At 37.2% G+C, this 20,447-nt stretch overlaps 1 pseudogene; it reads right to left on the reverse strand.

Moving 5' to 3' along the window:
* Positions 1-7,040: 7,040 nt before the first annotated feature.
* On the reverse strand, positions 7,041-7,989 carry LOC114048767 (annotated as a pseudogene).
* Between the last annotated feature and the right edge of the window lie 12,458 nt (positions 7,990-20,447).

Raw genomic sequence — 20,447 nt, forward strand, 5'->3', positions numbered from 1 at the left:
CCCCAAAGAAGATGATGGAGAAGCAGAATGCCACATATTCAAATATTCACCTGGTAAAAGTTGGAGTTAAATAATATCATTTGGAATTAAGAGTCCAGGTAAAATTTTCAGGTAACTTGCATATCAGTGGTGTTCATCTCTGACTCTGGTTGCTGTTTAACTTCCTGGAAAGGAAAGGGGCATCATTTCAAGTAGGAAAGTTCACATTCAGTATTGGAGGTGGGCACAGTTCCATGAAGCAATCAGTGAAGCTCTATTATCTCTAAATGTATACTGTTGGCTCCTGTCTTTAAACTCCTTTAGATGTTCCATGGGGCTTGGAGGTAAGGGTTGGGAGACAGAAGAGAAAGAGAAATGTCTTTCTGGAATGGAGTTTTTAAGACTTAAGGAGAATGGTGCCATTATTTGTGTAGCCTTGAGCTGTTTACTTTTTACTTCTCTGAGAATGTTTCCTCATCTGTACAATGGAGATAATTTCTAAGGTCCTCTTTAGCTCTAAGCTTCTATGATTCCAAATTGAACTAGTGTTTATATGAGATACAAAACAGGGAAAAAGTGGAAGAGATTATAAATATATACATATGTATATATGCATACATATGTTGTATGTATATATCTATTGTGTGTATATAGATATATGTGCATATATACATATATCTGCAAGGCAACATGATAACAATAGAAAAAGCACTGGATGAATAAAATCAAAAGACTAGAATTCAAATCAATCAGTCAATCAGTCAACAAGCAACAACAGCTAAGTGGCACAGTGGATAGAGTTCTGGACCTAAAGACAAGAAAACTTGAGTACAAATTCAGCCTTAGACACTTGCTGACTGTGTCACCCTGGGCAAGTCACTTAACCCCTGCCTGTCTCAGTTTCCTGATCTGTAAACTGAGGGGATAATTATAGCACCTACCTCCTTAGGTTGTTGAGATGATAAAATGAAACAATATTTATAAAGTGCTTTACAACTTTAAAAAGCTTTATAAATGTTATCATCATTATCATCATTATTATTGTGGTGCTTGTTGTTTTTATTATTTTCCCAGATCTGCTGCTATGTGTCTTTGTGCAAATTAATATCAGCATTGGACCTCAACTTTTTCACCTATAAAATAAAGAGGTTCGATGAGATAATATCTAATATCCCTTCCATCTCTATATCCTGTTTCACAGAAACTTATCTATTTATCTTCCTATCTATAACCATATAGCTATATAGATATACATGTATATGACAAAGTATATACACATATCTCTATAGGCATATAGAGATATATGTATATAATGCACATAAAATCACCATGAGATTGTTTTTTTAAACCTCTGTAACACTAGGAAATTTAGCTTGCATAAGCAGTTTAGGTCCTGTCCCAGAATATATGCCAAGTACACTTCAGAACTGCATCCACAGCTGAAGCACAACACAGCTGGCTCTCTAAATGATTTAAAGTCTTCTTCTCTTTCAGTGGAATTAGAAACCCAGAGCTTGTTTTGGTGCCTCAATGAAACTGAGACAGAACCCATAATTATGAAGTTATCAGACAATAGGTGACTTTCTGCAGCCACCCTCAATGTGTTACCATAATAATACTTTCTGCTTTAAAGTGAAAAAAAAATCCCCTCTAGAAAGCAAGTGTGTTTCAGGGTGGAGGGAATAAGGGAACTTGTTAGGAAGGGAAGGAGTGGAACTGTATGCCTCGTTCATCCAGGAAAATTTAGGAAGGAAAGCTAATTTGATTTCCCTATTATCTGTAATTTTGCAATGGAAAAGTCCTAAGATGTTACTGTTGGAAGTCTAATTCATTTCTTGTCGCAGTCGCAGACCTTACACTTCTGGACTCCCATTCCAGAATTACTTAATCTCAAGGTTGGAAGGGACCCCAGACCACTTAATCCAAAACATACCCAATCAAGTCCCCTTTACAATATCTCCAATAAGTAATTAACTACTTTTTTGCTTGAAACCAAAATGAGAAGAGTATTTTTTTTTTTGGTAGGAAGGGGTAGGTATAAAGTATTGAAAGTAGGGTGTAGTAGTAGAAAAAGAGAAAGAACATGCCATTCATTGGCATAGGGATCTCCCAGAGAAGAAATTCTCTCTACAGAATGTTACAGATCTGCAAATTTTCTGCAATTTAGCCTTAGTCTCCTCGGATACTGAGAGGTTAAATGACTTGCCCATGATTATATTGTTAGTCATCTGTTTCTGAAGTAGGGTGTGAACCAAGTTCTTCCTGACTGAGGCTGGTACTACTCTATCCAATATACCATCCTGACTCTAAGAGAGAAGTATGATGCGCTGGAAGGAGTCAGAGGCTCCACAATTCAAATTCTGTCTCTTTTCTTTATCTGTTCGACAAACTGTGGATCTCTTTTGTATGAACCTGCCTAGATAGGGCCCAATTCTCAGGGGCCATTCATGTCTAGTGGGTAACTCATCTATTGAGACATCTAGAAAAGACTGGTCTCAGTTTTAAACAGTCTGTTTTAGGTCCTTGGGGAACAATCATACTGAGTCCTCTGCAAATCAGGGTAATAGCTTAATCCCTTCCCAAAAGAAGAATACCTATTCTTAGAGGTTTATACTTACAATTAAATATATTAGATCTGTTTAAAAAACTTGTAAAGGATAATTAATTTCCAAACCACAAGATTGAAAAAGTGCTTTTCTTGGTATAGTAAGTGTAGAACAACCATAATGCATAGATTTAGAGGTTTCTAGGATTTAAAATTATTATATTTTTTATTCAGGGGCAACCTTGGTAGATCAGATAAGAGCTCTGGTGTCCGAGCCAGGAAGTGGGTTCAAGTAATGCTTCTGAGACACGTTGGCTGTGTGACCTTGGGCAAGTCGATTACTCAGTGTTCTTTGTAACTCTTGAAGAAAAGGTGGTCATTTACCTTGGTAGAGGAAGTTTCTTCATCTGGGAATTACTTATATCAATGAAATCATGGATCTGGTTGTTATCCTTAATATTTTTCACCATAACTTAGAGATATTATCCCCATTCAGCTCCCCCATCCATAGAATAAACACAATTTATGCTTGCAGAATGATTATTTTAAGTCCTATGACACAAGCTCAGAAATTTATTTTCATTATAGATTATATTGACCAGGTTTTAGCCCTCAACCTTCCCACATCTCCATTGAGGTAGGGAGCCAGTGTCTTCCTTTCCTTCTCTTTGCTTTAATTTTCCTGAAGGAATAAACCAAGGGATTATAAATAGAGGAGAAAAGAATACGGGGGCAGAAGTAGTTATCCTAGCTGCTTAATGAACTACTAGGCCAAAAAAAAAAAAGAGTACATGTACTACTATGTTTTTACAGACTGGCACATACACTGTTTTTCTATTTAGAAAGTGAAGGTCTTAGGTCTGTAACATACTTTCTGGTTGTCATTACCTGTCTTTTTAGGACTATTATTGCTTTTGATATTATTATTTACAAGCACAAATACCTGCTGATCATGTTCAAATTTATCTAAGGGCTTTATGCTTGTTAAGTGTTGTTTGTTTTCTGGATAAAAAACTGGGCCTTAGAAGAGTGAATGGCATATCCAAGTTCACATTAGGAAATGAACAATAGAGTTAAGATCAAAATCCAGAACTTCCTCTCTCATCTCTGAAGATGTGTAGGACTCCTCTCTGCTTCTCTCCATTTACAACAAGCCAACCTACATCTTTCTGAAATGTGAAGCTCAAAAGCATCTGTGATATTCCAATGAAGTATGGTGCAACCTTTAGTTAAAGGTTACGTAGTCTAGACTAAAACACTGGGGAATGACTTGAGATAGGATCAACTCTATTTCCTTCTGGAATGTGGCTAAAGGTTAAATAAGACCTTCTTTGCTGGGATCAAATGGTTGTCTCATGGGCAGACCCGCAAGTGCCAAACATTTCCTGATGGCTGGCAGAAAACCACTATCCCAGAAGGACAGTGACTCTATCTTCCTCTTGGTTTGCTGTTGATAAGAGCAGAAAGCATGCACATGTGCGTATATGTGTGTATGTATGTGTGTGTGTGTGTGTGTGTGTTATGTTATATTTTTGTGTCTGATTCCATACTTTGTACAAAACTTGTCATGCTAGTGATGCACCTAGAAAAGACAGTGATATTTTTAACAAAGTAAGGTTGGGGATCCAGGCAGCTAGGTGGCCCAATGGATAGAACAGTAGGCTTGGAATCAGGAAGAGTCATCTTCATGAGTTCAAATTCGACCTCAGACACTTACTATCTGTGTAACCCTTGGCAAGTGATTTAACTGTTTGCCTCAGTTCCTAATCTATAAAATGAGCTGAAGAAGGAATTGGCAAACCATTACATATCTTTGCTAAGAAATCTCCAAAAGGGGTCATGAAGTGTCAGACACGATTGAAAAATGATTGAAGTAAAGGTTGGGGAATATTAGGAGAAAGGGACAGGTATGGCAATATAGGCTGAGTGTAGAACAAGACAGGAAGTAGAAATGAAGCAATCAAGGCTATGTGACATGGTGAAAAGAGCTTTGGACCCAAAAATAGGATACTGTTTGAGTATTAGTTTTTTCCTGAGTAGGTGTATGACCATAGACAAATCACTGTAATCTCTCTAAATCTATTATCTCACCTATAAAATAGAGAAAATAATACTCCCTACCTTACTGGGTTGTTATAAGGAAAGTTCTTTGTACATCTTATAAAATATTATATAAATGTGAGTTATTATTATCTCAAATATCGAGTGCTATAAAATTACCCCAGGAGCCCTAAGCTAAGTACAAATAAGCCCCATCACAGACAATGGAACATAAGGAATACAGCTCATTTGTGAGTTGTTTCTTTGGGATTACAAACACATTTTTCAATAGAAACACACACGTTTTCTTTTAGATGGGAAAATAAAGGACTCAGGTTAGCCCATAAAACTAACATCCACTGCTACTGAAATATTGAATGCTTTTAAAACAGGAAATGCCAATTCTCTGTTACTAGTTATGAATGCCTAAATCATTAAATTAAATAAGAAATAGTTCTGTGGTGTTTTTATTCTTTATAAACTCTTTTGAATGGTGGTATTTGAGAAAAAGCAGGTTTCATTGAATAATGCAGATATATAAATGGAGTCGTCTTGGTCACTTCTAGAGGGTACTCTTGGTACTTTCAAGGACTTCAAGAATTGATGACTGTGTTTTGTTTTGTTTTGTTTTGTTTTTAAGGTCATAATGGATATTTATTCCCCAAACATTACATTCTTCACTACAGTTAAAATTGAAGAGTTAAAAAATATTGTGGGTGATGATAGATTACAGGTGATCATCATTTTGTTTCCTGCTAGTCATCTAGACAAGGGCTTTTTAAACTTTTTCCACTTCCAACCCCTTCAGCACTTCTTAAACTGTGGGTCACAACCCCACATGGGGTGATGAAAAATTTGGCAACAGTAAAAGGTTTCTGAACACGCAATGACCAAAGATTAATTAAAAATCAAACACATAAATGAATGCGAGATGTTTCTGGGAGTGCTTGCCTGTGTTGCATCTGGCAACTTCACTGTAGCCTTGGTTCTGAACACAAAGCATGTGCACTTTGCCCTCAGGTCATACAATGCTAACTAATGCTGCTGAAACTGGAAAAGGGGCAGGAGTGGAAAAAGTTTAAGAAACCCTAATCTAGAACAAGCACAGCTCTTTAATCTCCCCACATGGGTCTCTGAAATCAACAGGGGGACATCTGCCCTTTCTAACTCTGGAGCCTTCTGTTCAGTTATCTGATACAAGACTGAGACACTGTGAACTTGCCCAAGATCATAAGTTCCATGACTTATATATATGTCTTCTCTTCTTCCCCCTCACAACTTTACCAAATTCTATCTGATTATGGTGAGTGCAGGCCTCCATTATTTTCAGTGAGGTATCCAAATTATACTGAGTATGGTAGATAATCCCATTGCTACATGGGCAACTGTAGCCTCGCCTCCCTGCCAAGTTCCTATAAAATGTTGTTTGCCACCTTCATGAGTCCAGCAGCTGACCAATGCAGGTAGCTGGGTTGTCCCTTAACAGTCCCACACTTCTTGCATAGTAAAGGAGAAATTGTGCAGATAATCCTCCAGGAGAAATCCAAGTGCCTGCTATCAGCTGTGTGCAAAGGGACTGTGAGACAGGCAATGGATAGGTGATAAGACTGATGCTTGACGCTCAAGTCTGTCCACCTGGTAAATGAGCAACCAATGGGCACCAGATATAAATCATGAGTATGTGACTTGATGTTTGTGAGATCACTGGCAAAAAGAATCTGAGGAAAAAAACAAGTTCCTATCAAAATGTTCAATTTGAAGAAAGTCATAGAAACTGGTTTTATGCACCCCAATAAGACTGTCCACTTCCCCTAAAAGGCTCAGGTTAACAAAAACTTCTATACATATCCACAACTGAACTTTTTCCCATGCATAAAGATAACCCAAACTGCACTGACAATATCTTTATGCCCCAGCTTGTAAATGCTGATGAGTATTCTTAGAGCAGGACACTCAGCTACAGAATCACTGTGAACACCAGGCAACCTGAGAGAATGTGTGTTTAGAAACTGACTTCTAATCATGAAAGAAAATACTTTTTTCCTCTTTCAAAAAATAAAGAGATGAACACATCCCCAAAAGCCCCAGGTAGCCAGCGTTTGTGGCCCACAAACACAAGATAGGTGAGGCTTCTAAATAGAAAACTTGAAACATCTAGTAAATGGGGCTGAGAACCACCCATAGGCCCCACTATACTTCTGCAACTGACTTTCTGAGAGCTAGTAAGAGGGAGGATGCTGGTTTGTGTTTATAACTTACTGGCTCTTTTTTTTTTCAGGGGGTAGGGGAGGAATAGAGTCAGGGGAACGGAGGAAAGAAGGAGAAGGAAAGAAAAGGAAAATAAGAATCCATCTTAACATGCAAGTCCAATAATTTTTTTTTCTCATGGAAATTCCAACTGGAGAAATAGCAGAACACATGACTTCCAGTCTGTACATCAAAGGACTCAATGCTCAATGGTGCTAACCTTCTCTTTTCATTCCTGCTGGTTATTCTTGCTGACATTGGGGTTCCAATTTTTAATCTGGCTTCTGAGCTGTTCTGTCAACTCTGGATTTTGTTGCTGCATCTGCTGAGCAAACTGCTGGCCTCTCTGGATGAGGCTGGGGCCCACATTCGGAGAATGGTTGGCTCTGCCAGCTCCTGAAGGATGGTAGCCACCTGCCATCACCCCAGACATGATTTGTCTTATTTTAGGATTATTCATGAGGTTTGATGTCACACTCCTAAAGCTTGAGTTATTCAGCAAGCCAGCTAGGTTACAACCTACAGTGCCTCTTGGAGGGCTGGGTATTTCCTTCATTTTCTGCTCAGCTAGCTTGAGGTTTGATTTGCAGGTAACATTGTCTGGGTTCATCTTCAAGGCCTTCTTATAGTAGACTACAGCTTCCTTGTGCTTCTTTAAACTTGAAAGTGCTACACCCATTCTGCCATAGGCTTTGCTGTAGTAAGGGTCTATGCCAATGGCTCTTTTACAGTCTTCCAGGGCACCCGCATAATTTCCAAGTTTGCTGTAGGCGGCAGCTCTGTTGCAAAAATACACTGCATTAGCTGGATTTAATTCAATTGCTTTTCCATAGAAAAAGATTGCCGCTTCAAAGTTTTCTGTTTTCATTTGTTCATTTCCTTTAGTCTTAAGTCTCTCAGCTTCAGTTGTAGCTTCACAAGGGAGGGGGATGGGCTCAGATTTCCTATGGACTATGGACGAAGGGCATCTCTTTTTTTCCTGTAAACGCTTTAAATATTTCAGGCAGAGTCTGTGATACTGCTAGATTTCTGTCTTTAGCAGTCACCTCAAAAGCTGTCTCCAGGCACTGGATTGAAGCTTCCAAACTCTCCTGGGCATCAGGAGAGTGGCCTCCATGCTGCAGCTGGTCATGCACATACTGGATGATGGAATAAACAAGGCGCTTCGTGTTCTCCATATTTATGGGTCTGAAGATGGATCTTTGGATTTTCAAGACTTGATCAAGCTGCCGAGCCCCTCCCCCACCCTGCCTCTGTCGCCTACTGCGCCTGCGCTGACGCCTCTTTTCCCCTCTGCCATGGTGATGGCCCGGAGGCAGTGCCGGGCTCCGCCCCCGCGCCGGTCTCGCGGGCCTCGCCCGCTGACCTGCTGCGCAGGCGCGGATGATGACTGTATTGTTCTGGGCTAGGCTGGGAGAGGTCTGGCGAGTAAAAGTGGGTCTGGCTAATATTCCGGTCCTTGGCACCCACGGGAAACGGGCAGGCTGCCATCCGAGTCTCAGTTTTGTGCTCTTGGTGGCTGTTGCTCTTAAGCCTAATTTCATTTCCAAATGATACTTTTCGTTTTCAATATACGGCTCTTTGACTAGGGTTACTCTCATGCTCACCTGCCATAATTAAAGTTGCCTTTAGCTCAATACGTGGAAGAAAGAAGAGGTGAGAGAGATGAAAGGCAGAATTCAAGAAATTTTTCTGAAGCTACTGAGCAAGAGTTAGAAAAGATAAAACAGCCCAAAATGGGTTAAAGAAGACTATTTATACTTGTAGGAATTGGTATGAAGTAGAATTAACTGAGTTGAGTGGTAAAATGCAGAGGAAGGGAGACAGGGAAATCTTGTAAATGTTTGTTACTTCAGGACTGAGAACAGATTTAATATGGCCCCTGTGGTGGTTTTTAGAGAGAGGAGTATTTCGAAATGAAAAGATGAATACCTGACATACACCTCCTGGAAAATATTGGGAAATTAATTCTCTAGTCAGTTTTTTGTCCATTCACATGGCAACACCCAAGTTCAGACCATTATTATTTTTTGCCGGGATTATTGCAGCAACCCCTTAATTGGAATCCTAGCCTGCTTCCAGTTTACCCCCTGCCCAACTCATCTTCCATACAACTGCTAAACTGAGGTTCCTAAAGCACAGAGTCTGACAATGTCACTCTTCTATTCAGGAAGTTTCACTGGAGCCTCTAGGATAAAATGCACACTCTTCTGATGGGCATTTTAAGCCCTTCATCATCTGATTTCACTTTCCCTTGTCTGGATTGATTTCATATTATTCATACATAACATATTCTGTGTTCCAGCCAAATTGACATACTTGCTTGTACACTACATTGGACATTCCATCTCCTGCCTCTTGTCTGTGCCCGTGTACAGATTGTCGCCCATCCTCACTCCTCACCTCTGCTTCCTCTATATAACCTCTAACCTTGAGCCTCCTTCAAGGCTCGACCTAGGTACCACCCCTTGTCAGAGGCCTTTTCTGATTTCCTCAGTTGTTAATGCTTCCCTTACCCTTCCTCCACCAAAATTACTTTGTATTAATTCTGTATCTATTTTAATAGCTTATAGTGCTGTAAGGTTTACAAAGCACTTCACAAATATTATCTCATTTAATTCTCTGAAAAATCTTATGAGGTAGGTACTATTATGATCACCATTTTGTAGATGAGAAAACTGAGTCTGAGAGAGGTTAAATGAATAGCTCCTAGTCTGAAGCTGAATTTGAATGCAGGTCTTCCTAACTTCAGGTTTAGCACTTTATCCACTTCACCCCTACTTGCATACCTACTGTTTCTTTCAAATAATCTGTAAGCCATATAAGGGCAAGGACTATTTTCTTTTTGACCTCATATCTCCTTACTCATTATAGTGTCTGGTACATAGTAGGTCCTTAAATTGATGTTGATGTGAGCCTCTGACCATAGGGATAATCCCTATGAACCTTTGAAATCCATAAATGGAAGGTTGTGGAAGGACAATACATTAGTTTCAAGTCTGTCATTGCAGCCTATTATTAGTTTCAGGATGTCAACTCTATTTACTCTATGATATTGGATCTAAGAGTTATACTTTGACCCTGTAAGTAGACACAGACCCTTTCTTCCTAAACCTTAAAGAAATTAGGCTGTGGACTAATAAGAATTTTGCTGTAAAACTAGAATGTAATCCTAAAACTTAGAGTTGGAAGAGACTGTAGGGATCTAGGGACCCTTAACCTTGAGTCCATTAACTTGTTTTTTTTATTTCATTTTTGATAACTATTTCAATATAATTAGTTTCCCTTCTAATCTTAGGGATTTTGCCTTATACTTTTAAAAACATCATTTTGAGAAGTAGTCCACAAGCTTTACTACATTGGCAAAGTGCTCTTTTATACAAAAAAAAAAAGTTAAGAACTTGATTTAGTCTATTCTTCTTATTTTACAAAGGAGGAAACTGAGGCTCAGAAGAAATTATACCAGTAAACAAGCATTCGTTAAGTGTTTACTATGTGCAAAATCACTGTGCTATGCTTACATTCTAGTAGAAGAACTTATATTCTTAAATAGCTTTAGGGATTTAATTCAACTTTTCCAAGATCACTTCATTATTAAATAGCCGAGACTATATTCAAACCCAGCTTGTCAGGAGTACAGTTCTAGTCATCTGTCCTGGGCCCTCTTCTTTTTCCTCAGCCATCTCTTTTCTCTTAGTCATCTCAAACTCATCAAATCTAAAATATAGCTCATTATCTTTCCCCCAAAATTATCTCTCCTTCCCAACTTTCCCATTACTAATTAGGATACCACCATTTTCCCAGTCACTCATGGTCACAACCTTGGTGTAATCCACTTCTTCTTACTTGTCTTTACCCTACATATCCATTTTTTTGTCAAATCTTATTTTCTTTACCTTCACAACATTACTTCTGTGTATTACCTTCTTTTCACTTACACAGCCACAGCTCATCGTCTCTCACATGCACTGTTGCAATAGGATTCTAATTGGTCTCTCTACCAAAAGTGTTTCCAAACTGATTTTCCAAAAACACTGATCTGATATCATGCAACTATTCAGCAAGCTCCAGCGGCTCTCTATTACCTCCAGGATCAAATGCAAAATCCTCTGGTATTTAAAGCCCTTCACCACCTGGCCCCTTTCTACCTATCTAGTTTTCTGATACTTTACTTTCCTCTAAGAAATTTGCAATCCAGATATACAGGCCTGTTTGCTTTTCCTCACACAAAATACTCCATTTCTTGTAGAGGATACTCCACATGCCTTGCTTAGAATAATCTGTCTCTTACCTCCAACTCCTAGCTTTCCTAGCTTCCTTCAAAATATAGGCTGAAATCATATCTTCTTGGTTGTTGTTACCCCTATGTAAACACACACACACCCTTCAGTGCCTTTTCCTGTGAACTAATTTTCTATTATATATTTTTGTTTGAACAGAAGTAATTACATGTTATCTCCCTTTTAGGATATAAGCTCCTTGAGCGCAGGAACCATGTTTTTACTTTCATTTGAATTCTATTGAATATTGTTGAATATTTAATCCTATTTAATCTTACTTAGCACAGTGCCCCAGCACATAGTAAACAATTTAATAATGTTTGTTGATTGACTCTTTCCACTTCCTCATGCTGCCTCTCCCTGGAAGTGTTATTGTGTGAATTCTGGATCTTCATTCTCTCCTTTTCCTTTGGCCATTATTATTATTACAGAGTGGAGGAATCCTAGTTATTGAGGCCCATATCTATACGCTGATTAGAAGCTTCAGAAACACGAGTATGACCAGTTCTTGTATGTTTTAAAACTACAATAGCCTAACAGTTTGGTGTTTGCTCTGTCCCTGGGGTATGTCATATCTCTAGTCTCTTTTCCACACAGTTAAGCTTATCTCTGAAATCTTTTGTGAAGACTGGTTAAAACTGATTCAAATGATAATAACTGATAATTACTTAAAAGACATTTGGCTCACCAAGGAAAGATTTCCTGTTTTGTAAGTATTTTATGTGTGCTTTAATTTGTGGCTAGTCGTTTCCCTGGAGAAACACTTTTCAGTGTCTTAACCCTTTTCTGACTATTGTTGAGTTGAGTAATTGAGAGACTATTTATAGGTTTCTGAAATGAAAGGTTTTATGCCTTTTCGAAGCTCTTCTTTATTCAGTCTCACAGCCATGTCAATCACCATTCAAAGGCACCGCGAGGAAAACTATAATCTGTGTAGGGGCGGGTTTATATTTACATGTTGAAGCTAAAGTCTGACATTAAAGAGCAGAGGCCATGGCTCTGGAATATAGCGACCTTATCCTTCTCAGCCAGTCTTATTTCATACTGGAACATGGGCCTGTTCCAAGTGGGCTGGGGGGGAGGAGAGTTGTCAAAAGAAGTTCAGTGAGATCTAACAGATATAGGTATCATCTATCTTCATGTTTAGAATAATTGAAATTTGTAATTAGAAAGGTCCTTTCATCTGTAAAATGGGACTAAAAATACCTATAGTACAAACTTTATAGGGTTCTTAAGAGGGTCAAATGAGATGTTAAATACCTTGAAAACCTTCAAATGCTATGTAATTGTCAAATGACATTATTTTTATTTTTACCTTCACCCTACTCCCCAAACCAGGAAAGATTCAATCAGCACTATGCATCCTACTCATGTGCAGCCAGAGGTGCTTGTATCTTTCTTCTAAGGGTTACTTTCTAAGACTCCTTTCTTCTTGCTGGAGCACTCGCCCTTACTGAATTTATCATGGGCCAAACCTCAAGTTTGTCTTTAAGTCCCTTCTTCTTCCCTGTTCCCAACTTCTTAATAAATCATACTATTTTCTCTCCACATTCACTTATAATCAATCAATACTTTCTACTAAATTACACGTTCATCCTTTTATTATCCTACATTGTAACTTTGGCCACTTCCTTACCAACCTGGTGCAGATCCTTGTCGCCTCACACGTGGACTACTGCAATAGCCTGCTGACTGGTCTCCCTGTCTCAATTCTCCTTCCACTCCATTCCATCCTCATTAAATGAATCTTCCTGAAGGGCAAATCTGACCATATCATTGTTCTATTCAGTAAACTCCAGTCATGGTATTCAAAGCTTTTCACTACCTGCCCCGCTCCCATCTTTCCAGTCTTTTATACCTTACTTCCTTCTACTTATGCTGCAATCCAATGACACTGCCTTTTTGCTGTTCCTTAAACAATATACAGTACTCCATCTCCAGTTTCCAGGAATTTTCAGTTTTTGTTCACTGTGCCTAGAATGCTGTCCATTCTCATTTCTCCCTTCTTCCTTCAAGTCCTACCTAAAATCTCTTCTTCTGTAAGGAGCCTTTTTTGAACCCCGTTAATGTTAGTGCCTTACCTCTATTGATTATCTCTTATTTATGACATATATATGCCTATGTGTATATGTATTATGCATTACATACATACACATGTCTAGACTGTAAGCTCCTTGAGAGCAAGGACTGTCCTTTTTCTTTATTTCAGAGGCAACTAGGTTACACAGCTAGAAAGGATCTGTAGTATACAATTCAAAACTAGGTCTGCCTAGTCCAGGACTCTATCTTCTTCATTGTGCTCATTGAATTCTAGTTCAAATATAAATTTGTCCTGGTCTTCATCTACCACTTCGGTGTGTTGTGAGAATTTCCCAGTCTGGCCTCCTTGAGAGCCCAGGGAACATACCCACTGTCTTGTCTATAAAACTAGAGGTCAAAAAATGATTAGTCAACTGAAAGGTAAAGACATTTATTTGTGCACTAAGAAAAGCTGCTTGAGCTAATAGCAGTTTCACTTTCTTAAGATGTTGGTTGGGTTGTTATAACTTTTTAGGCTCGCATACAGTACATAGTCAATCAGCATCATTCTTTGGCAGAAAGGAAATGGAGAAGTGTTCGAGTCTTGAGATCACAGGAGCTTGCTAAAAACCATATTTGTTCCTTTAGGCAATACACTGCTCTGTGGTTGCTGTTATCAGAATTCCCTATATTGATAGGAATTCTCCAAGATGGTGGAGGATCCTTTAAAAATAAAATCATTCTTATTCATCTTGAGAGGGAATTAAAGTTCAAACCCCGCAGTTCTATTTCCTTGGTCTCAGAGGTTATTTTATCATGGGATAAATATATGTGTTTTCCCCCAAATAAATAAATGTGTTTTTCCCCAAATAATAATCTGGTTCATCAACCTCCTCCAGTAGTCCTTCAGTATATCCCAACTCTATTCCTGTACACTAATAAAATATGTCTTATTGTTCATTATTTCATTAAGAAAACATTTTAAGAGTCTACTGTGTGCAAAGTACTATGCTAGAAATTTGGTCAGATGCAAAATTGAGACAAGATATGAGCCTTGCTCTCATGGAGCAAGTCTAGTATGGAATTAAAACTCAAACACAAGGCTTGCAATTTATTCATTTATTTGATAGGTGCATTTGAGAGTTGTCAAATAAATCTCTAATGCTACTATTCCCCTTCTTACATACATACTTTCAACAGGACTAGGGAAACCTTACCCTGCCCATCTGTTCACCTCTTCCTCTAGCTTCCTTCAAAACCCTTTCCAAGCAGTTTCGTTGATGAAATCCACCATGAGTCGGCCCGAGTCAGCTCAGAGCCCTCGTTATGGTGACTGAAGTTGATTCAGCAGTACTGTCCATTTTTGACATCTGCTTTATGTTGATGGCCTCCTTCTGTGTATGTCTCATCTTTTATTTTTTAATTATTCATGCATATGAGCACTCAGCTATTGTTAAATCTTTGGTTAGTTGTTTGTTTCTTCACATGGAGAAGGATTTTATTATTATATTAATCCCTTGTTTTTATTCTCCCTTATTTTTCCTTTATAAAAAAATAAAACAACACAACAATAATAATCAGAAAAATCAACTTAAGCTGTTTATGAAAAGCATTATAATGAAAATAAATTCTACATGTAGAAATAGCAGATGGTCAAGTTATGTATTTATTTGTATTTTATAAAATTATAGTTATACTTTATAGTTTAAATAAAATTAAAATGTTCTTAGAATTTGAAAAATTTTAATTTAATGATAATTTGACTAAATAAAACTCCTGTCAAATTAACCAAAAATTCCTGCAACTATCAGCCATCTAAATCAAACAGAAATGTCCATCAAAGTCACATAAGGAAATCTTTAATCTGAAGAGATTTTTTCAAGATTCTTCTATTCTTCATATAAGAACTCAATAATTCAAAGTTAATCACTTTTAAGGTTTCTTCCAGCTATTCTCCAATATTTATGTTTTACAAACTAAAACAGAAATGTGCATAGGGAGGATTAAAATAGTAATAAAAATAATAACATGAAGACAGATCAAATGTAGTGGTTTAGGGAAACACTATAACAGAAGTAAATGATAACCAATCAATAGATATTTATTTAGTGGCTACTATGTACTAGGCACTGTACTGGTTGTTATGCATACAAAGGCAAAGAAAGGAGCAAAGCTTTCAGTGAGCTTATATTCAAATGGAGGAGATTGGTACATATATAAATATATACAGCATAAATATAACATTAATGAATACAAATATATGTATGTATATATATACATATGTACAAGTGTATTTGTACATATGTACAAATATATATATATATATATATATATATATATATATAGTAGTTAAATACAAGGTAATCTGGAAGAGGACTAACTAACTAGCAGGTTAGTTAGTTCAGAAAAGGCTTCATATATAACAAAGTTCCTAACCTGCATCTTAAAGGAAGAGAGAGACTCTATGAGGCAAATGTAAGGAGGAAGTCCATTCCAAGCATTTGGGACAGTCAGTGCAAAGGCAGGGAGCCTGGCAATGGAGTGCTAGGTGTGGAGGACAAAGAGTCCAATTTGGCTAGATTGTAGAATGTAGAAATAGGAATAATACCCAAGGGGGTTGGAAAGATATGTTGAGGCCAAGTGGTAAAGTGCTTTAAAATCCAAATAAAAGGAATTATTTTTTATCCTAATGGTAATAAGAAGCCATTGAAAATGGTTGAGTAAGGGAGTCAAATTGTCAGATCTATGCTTAAGGAAAATTATTTTGGTAGTAGTATGCAAGATAGACTAGAATGCTGAGAAAATTGAGGCACAAAGACCAATTAAGAGGCTGTTGCAATAATCTAGGGGAGAGATAGGAGGCCTAAACTAAGGTTGTACTTATGTGAGTAGAAGAAGTGGTGACAGGCGAAAGATGGTATGAAGGCATAAGTGGCAAAATTCTACTGATTGATTAGATATGTGGGATGAAGAAAAACTGATAGATGAACCAATATTGAACTAATAAACTAATCAACAAGAATTTATTAAGCACCTCTATGGATCTGATATTTATTGTTCTAGGATCAAAGGCGCAAACTCTCAATTTGAAGTCTGTGAACTTATATCTAAAAAATAGTTTGTTAATTGTCTCAGTGTAATTGTTGTCCTTTGTAGTTCTGTGTATTTTCTTGCATGTATTTAAAACATTCTGAGGAGTTCACAGATTTTATCTGACTGTCAAAGAGATTCATGACACAAGAAAGATAAAAAATCCTTGCTCTAGGGATATGAATAAAAAAAGCAACAATCCCTTCCTTAAAGAGCTTTCATCCTATTCGGAAAAATACATATAAGTAAATACAAAGTATAAAAGGTAAATATAAAATTAACTTAGGGAAGACTAGTTGGTGAGAGTGCCTCATATAGGAGATTAACACTTCTGAGGAAATCTTCAAGGAATAGCAAATCACTAAATTACATATCTACAATTTGCAAAATTGTTGATTTTAATTAAAATTATATATTTATAATTTGTAAAATTATAGATTTATAATTAAAATTCTATAAATAGATGAGTCTAACAGTTGATTTTATCTTCAACAAAATTTTAATATCAAATGACTTGAGTTTCAGGGAACTGATACGAAAAGGCTAAAAGCCATTCCCTAATGGTTGTGATCAAATTATGTGATCAATTCTCAAAATAAGAATTACAAACATGTTACCAACCCTATGAAAGATTGCTCTGAATCATTAATAAAAAGAGAAAAACAATTCAAAGCAAATCTGAGATTGCATCTCATACTTAGCAAATTGACAAAAATGACCAAATATGAGAACAGTCATCATTGGAGGCATTGTGAAAGGATAGCCACATTAGTGCATTGTTGGTGAAACTTTAAATTGGTCCATTCATTTTGGAAATAAGTTCTTTTTAAAAATTATTTATTTATTTATTTATTGGCTAGGCAATGGGGTTAAGTGACTTGCCCAAGGTCACACAGCTAGTAAGTGTTATGTGTCTGAGGCCTGATTTGAACTCAGGTCCTCCTGAGTCCAGGGCTAGTGCTCTATCCACTGCACCACCTAGCTGCCCCTGAAATAAGTTTTTTAATTACGGTAAAGAAGTAGCTAAAATGTCCATACCCTTTGGCCAAGAGATCCTACTGCTAATTAGATATCTTAATATCAAAGAAGGAAAAAGGACACTATATGAAGAAAAATATTTATAGCAGTACTTTTTTGTGTGTATCAAAGAACTGGTGCCCATCAACTGAGAGATAACTAAACAAGTTGTGGTATATATAATATACCACATATATATATAATATGATGGAATTTTATGGCACCTTAGGAAATACTATTAATCATACAGAAAAGCATGGAAAGACTTATGGGAACTGATGCAAAATGAAGTAAGCAGAACCAGGAAAACAATATCCACAATGACTACAAAAATGGAAGTGGAAAGGACAACAAAAAGAGGGAATGGAAAACTGCATGATTATGATGACATAACTTGAAATAAAAGAAAAGCAAATGCAACTCCATGTATTGAGTGGTATGGAATATTGCATGTGCTATCAGTTAATATGCTTGTTAGCTTTTTGTAGATGCTTTTATTCTTTTCTCTTTCTTTTTTATTCTTTCTACAAGAGATGGCTCTCTGAGTTGGAGAAGGAAGAATTTATTTAGAAATAAAGGTCATAGCAAAAGAGGAGATAACAACAAAATGTAAAAGATTACCTGAAGCCCATTATGCCAATGTACTGTTTTAATGTTCAAACTCAGGAATTCCAAAATCCATAGGACTTCGTTTAAGTAAAGAGGTAATCTGATGCTGTGGCTAAGTTGACTTATGTTTAAGTCATTTATTACCTGGTGAGAGAATGAGAGAACATCCAGTATAGTTTGTTTCATTTTCTTCTACCCTCTTTCTCTATTTTTTCATACATACTCCAAGAAAAGGAAGTATAGTAGAAAGAAAAGAAAGAACACTGATCTAGGAGACTCCAATCCTGGTTGCTATACTTATTAGCTGCATGTCCCTTATGTACATGTAACTGTACCTCAGTTACCACATCTGTAAAATGGGTCAGTGATACTTGCACTCAATGGTTTATTTTGATCATCAAACAAGGTTATGTAAGAGCAAGCTTTTTGTAGCTATATAAAACACTTGACAACTGTGCATGGAATTATTGTTGAGTAACATTAGAAACACTATCCATAACATCCTCCTCTGATGTCTCATGAAGCTGCAAAAGTGACTCTGAATTCTTGACGGCCATACCAGTGTAGTATAAATTCTACCAGGTTCTAATATGTCAGAGAAGCCTCTAATAACAGACTGTCTCTGTTTTCTGAGGACCAACCTAGCTAAGTATGGAGAAGCCCATCATTTGTAGTCTGGCCACTAGATGGTGTATTCTATGGCCACGGCCACCCACAAAACAAAACAAAAAGTAATCAAGCTTTAGTTCTATATGGTTCCCCTTCCCTCTCCCCTTCAAAACTGATGGTAGAATTGTGGCAGAAAAAGAGATAGAGGGTTCTAAGAATCAGAAAGTTTCAGAGTATCTATAAAACATCATATTAACCATTGGTAGTCTAAATATGAAATCCTTGCCCATTGACCACTTAGTGACCATAAAACTGGTTGAACTAGATTATATAAATATTGATATTCTTTCTATAAATGAAATTGCAATATTAAAGGAAGTTACAGCCAAATGAGAAGATGGCTCTAGTTCATCCCTGGAGAAACAAATAAAGGAGCTAACAAAGTTAATTTATATAAAAGTAACAAAACCCATCATTTTTTGGGACATTTGATTATCTTGTATTTCAGGGTTCATAAGGAACACTTATAAAAAGACCATATAAAGATAGCTGCAGAGACTGAGAAGGATTATAAACCTGGTCTATTAGTGTATATATCTTCAGCAGTCATCACAGAGGGAAAATGGCCTGGACTCCGAGTTGAATAGCAGGAGAGTAGGTTATATTGCATTTGGGGAACTGTGCAGTTCTTTTAGTGATGTCAGTTTTCTTGCTGAAACTCAGGCCCAATATTTTTCTGGTGATTTTCTCTGACTATGATGCACAGAATGCCAAAGAATTTAATTTGCAAGTCACTTAAATGGTGATAAAAAGGTATAATGGGGGGCAGCTAGGTGGTGCAGTGGATAGAACCCTGGCCCTGAAGTCAGGAGGACCTGAGTTCAAATCCAGCCTCAGACCAAATGCTTGACACTTACTAGCTGTGTGACTCTGGGCAAGTCACTTAACCTCAATTGCCTAAAAATAATAAAAATTTTTTAAAATTTAAAAAGGTATAATGAGTGTGAGTTATCTGCAGTATATTACTGAAAAAGAACTACAAAGGAAAATTGGTATAAATATATGTTTTCAGAGAAAGGATTGGCAGAAAAGAAGATGTGGGCTGGATGTGTGATGGGATTAATGGTATAACCTATGGATAACTCCTGAGCTATATTGGTATCCAGTCAATGTCAATATACAGGGCATCCCAAAAGTCTTAGTGCAGCTTTAAGCTAATTAAAACTTAGGAAGATTCCTAGCATATTGTGTGTAGCTCCTTTGAAGGGTTTACAGGTATCAAACAGAATATGAAGGAGTTGAAAACTGCATCCCTATAAGGAAGATCCCCATTGAAGAGGTCACAGGATCCATGAAAGTACAAAAAAAAATTATAGGAATGGGATTGAGTCTGGAGAAGGGGGGAACTATTTAATGTAGGTACATATTTTAAGAATTAATGCCACAGTGACTCCCAGAGAATCTCACTTCAAGGGTTATCATCTAGCATGTACATTTCTGGGACTATGTAGGCAAGTAGCCAAATAATCCCAATTAATGAAGTGTGGGAGTCAAAGGGGGTTGTCATCAACGTTTACCATAGTTACCTTAAATACTTCTTATTGTTGTTGTCATAATTACTTAACTGAAGCTGGAGGCATGTTAACAGCAGCCTCTTGAGACTGATTAGTCATGAAGCTAAAAGGAAGGCAGATTAATTTTAGATATGTTTGAAATCAGAGAGAGCTACCTAATAGAATAGGATTCCTCCCTGCCACCTGAATGCCAGGTACTGAATAGCAGAACTGAGCCCATGCTAATTCAGTAGTTAGTTTTTCTATTGCTGTTTCTATTTTTTTAAATGCATCTTAATCAAGATTCTGGAAAAGAAGGAAGATTTAATTTGGTTGAGGCTTAAAATGTAATTGGTCTTCCTCTTTCCCACATTCCCCTCTCCCCCCAGAAAAAATATTTTCTTTATTTGTATTTGTGCAGCTTTGCCTCTGTGTGTTTTACTGCATGAGTCTTTTTTG

The sequence above is a fragment of the Vombatus ursinus genome, unplaced genomic scaffold (assembly GCF_900497805.2).
Source record: "Vombatus ursinus unplaced genomic scaffold, bare-nosed wombat genome assembly UNPS02014794.1, whole genome shotgun sequence".
NCBI lineage: Eukaryota > Metazoa > Chordata > Mammalia > Diprotodontia > Vombatidae > Vombatus > Vombatus ursinus.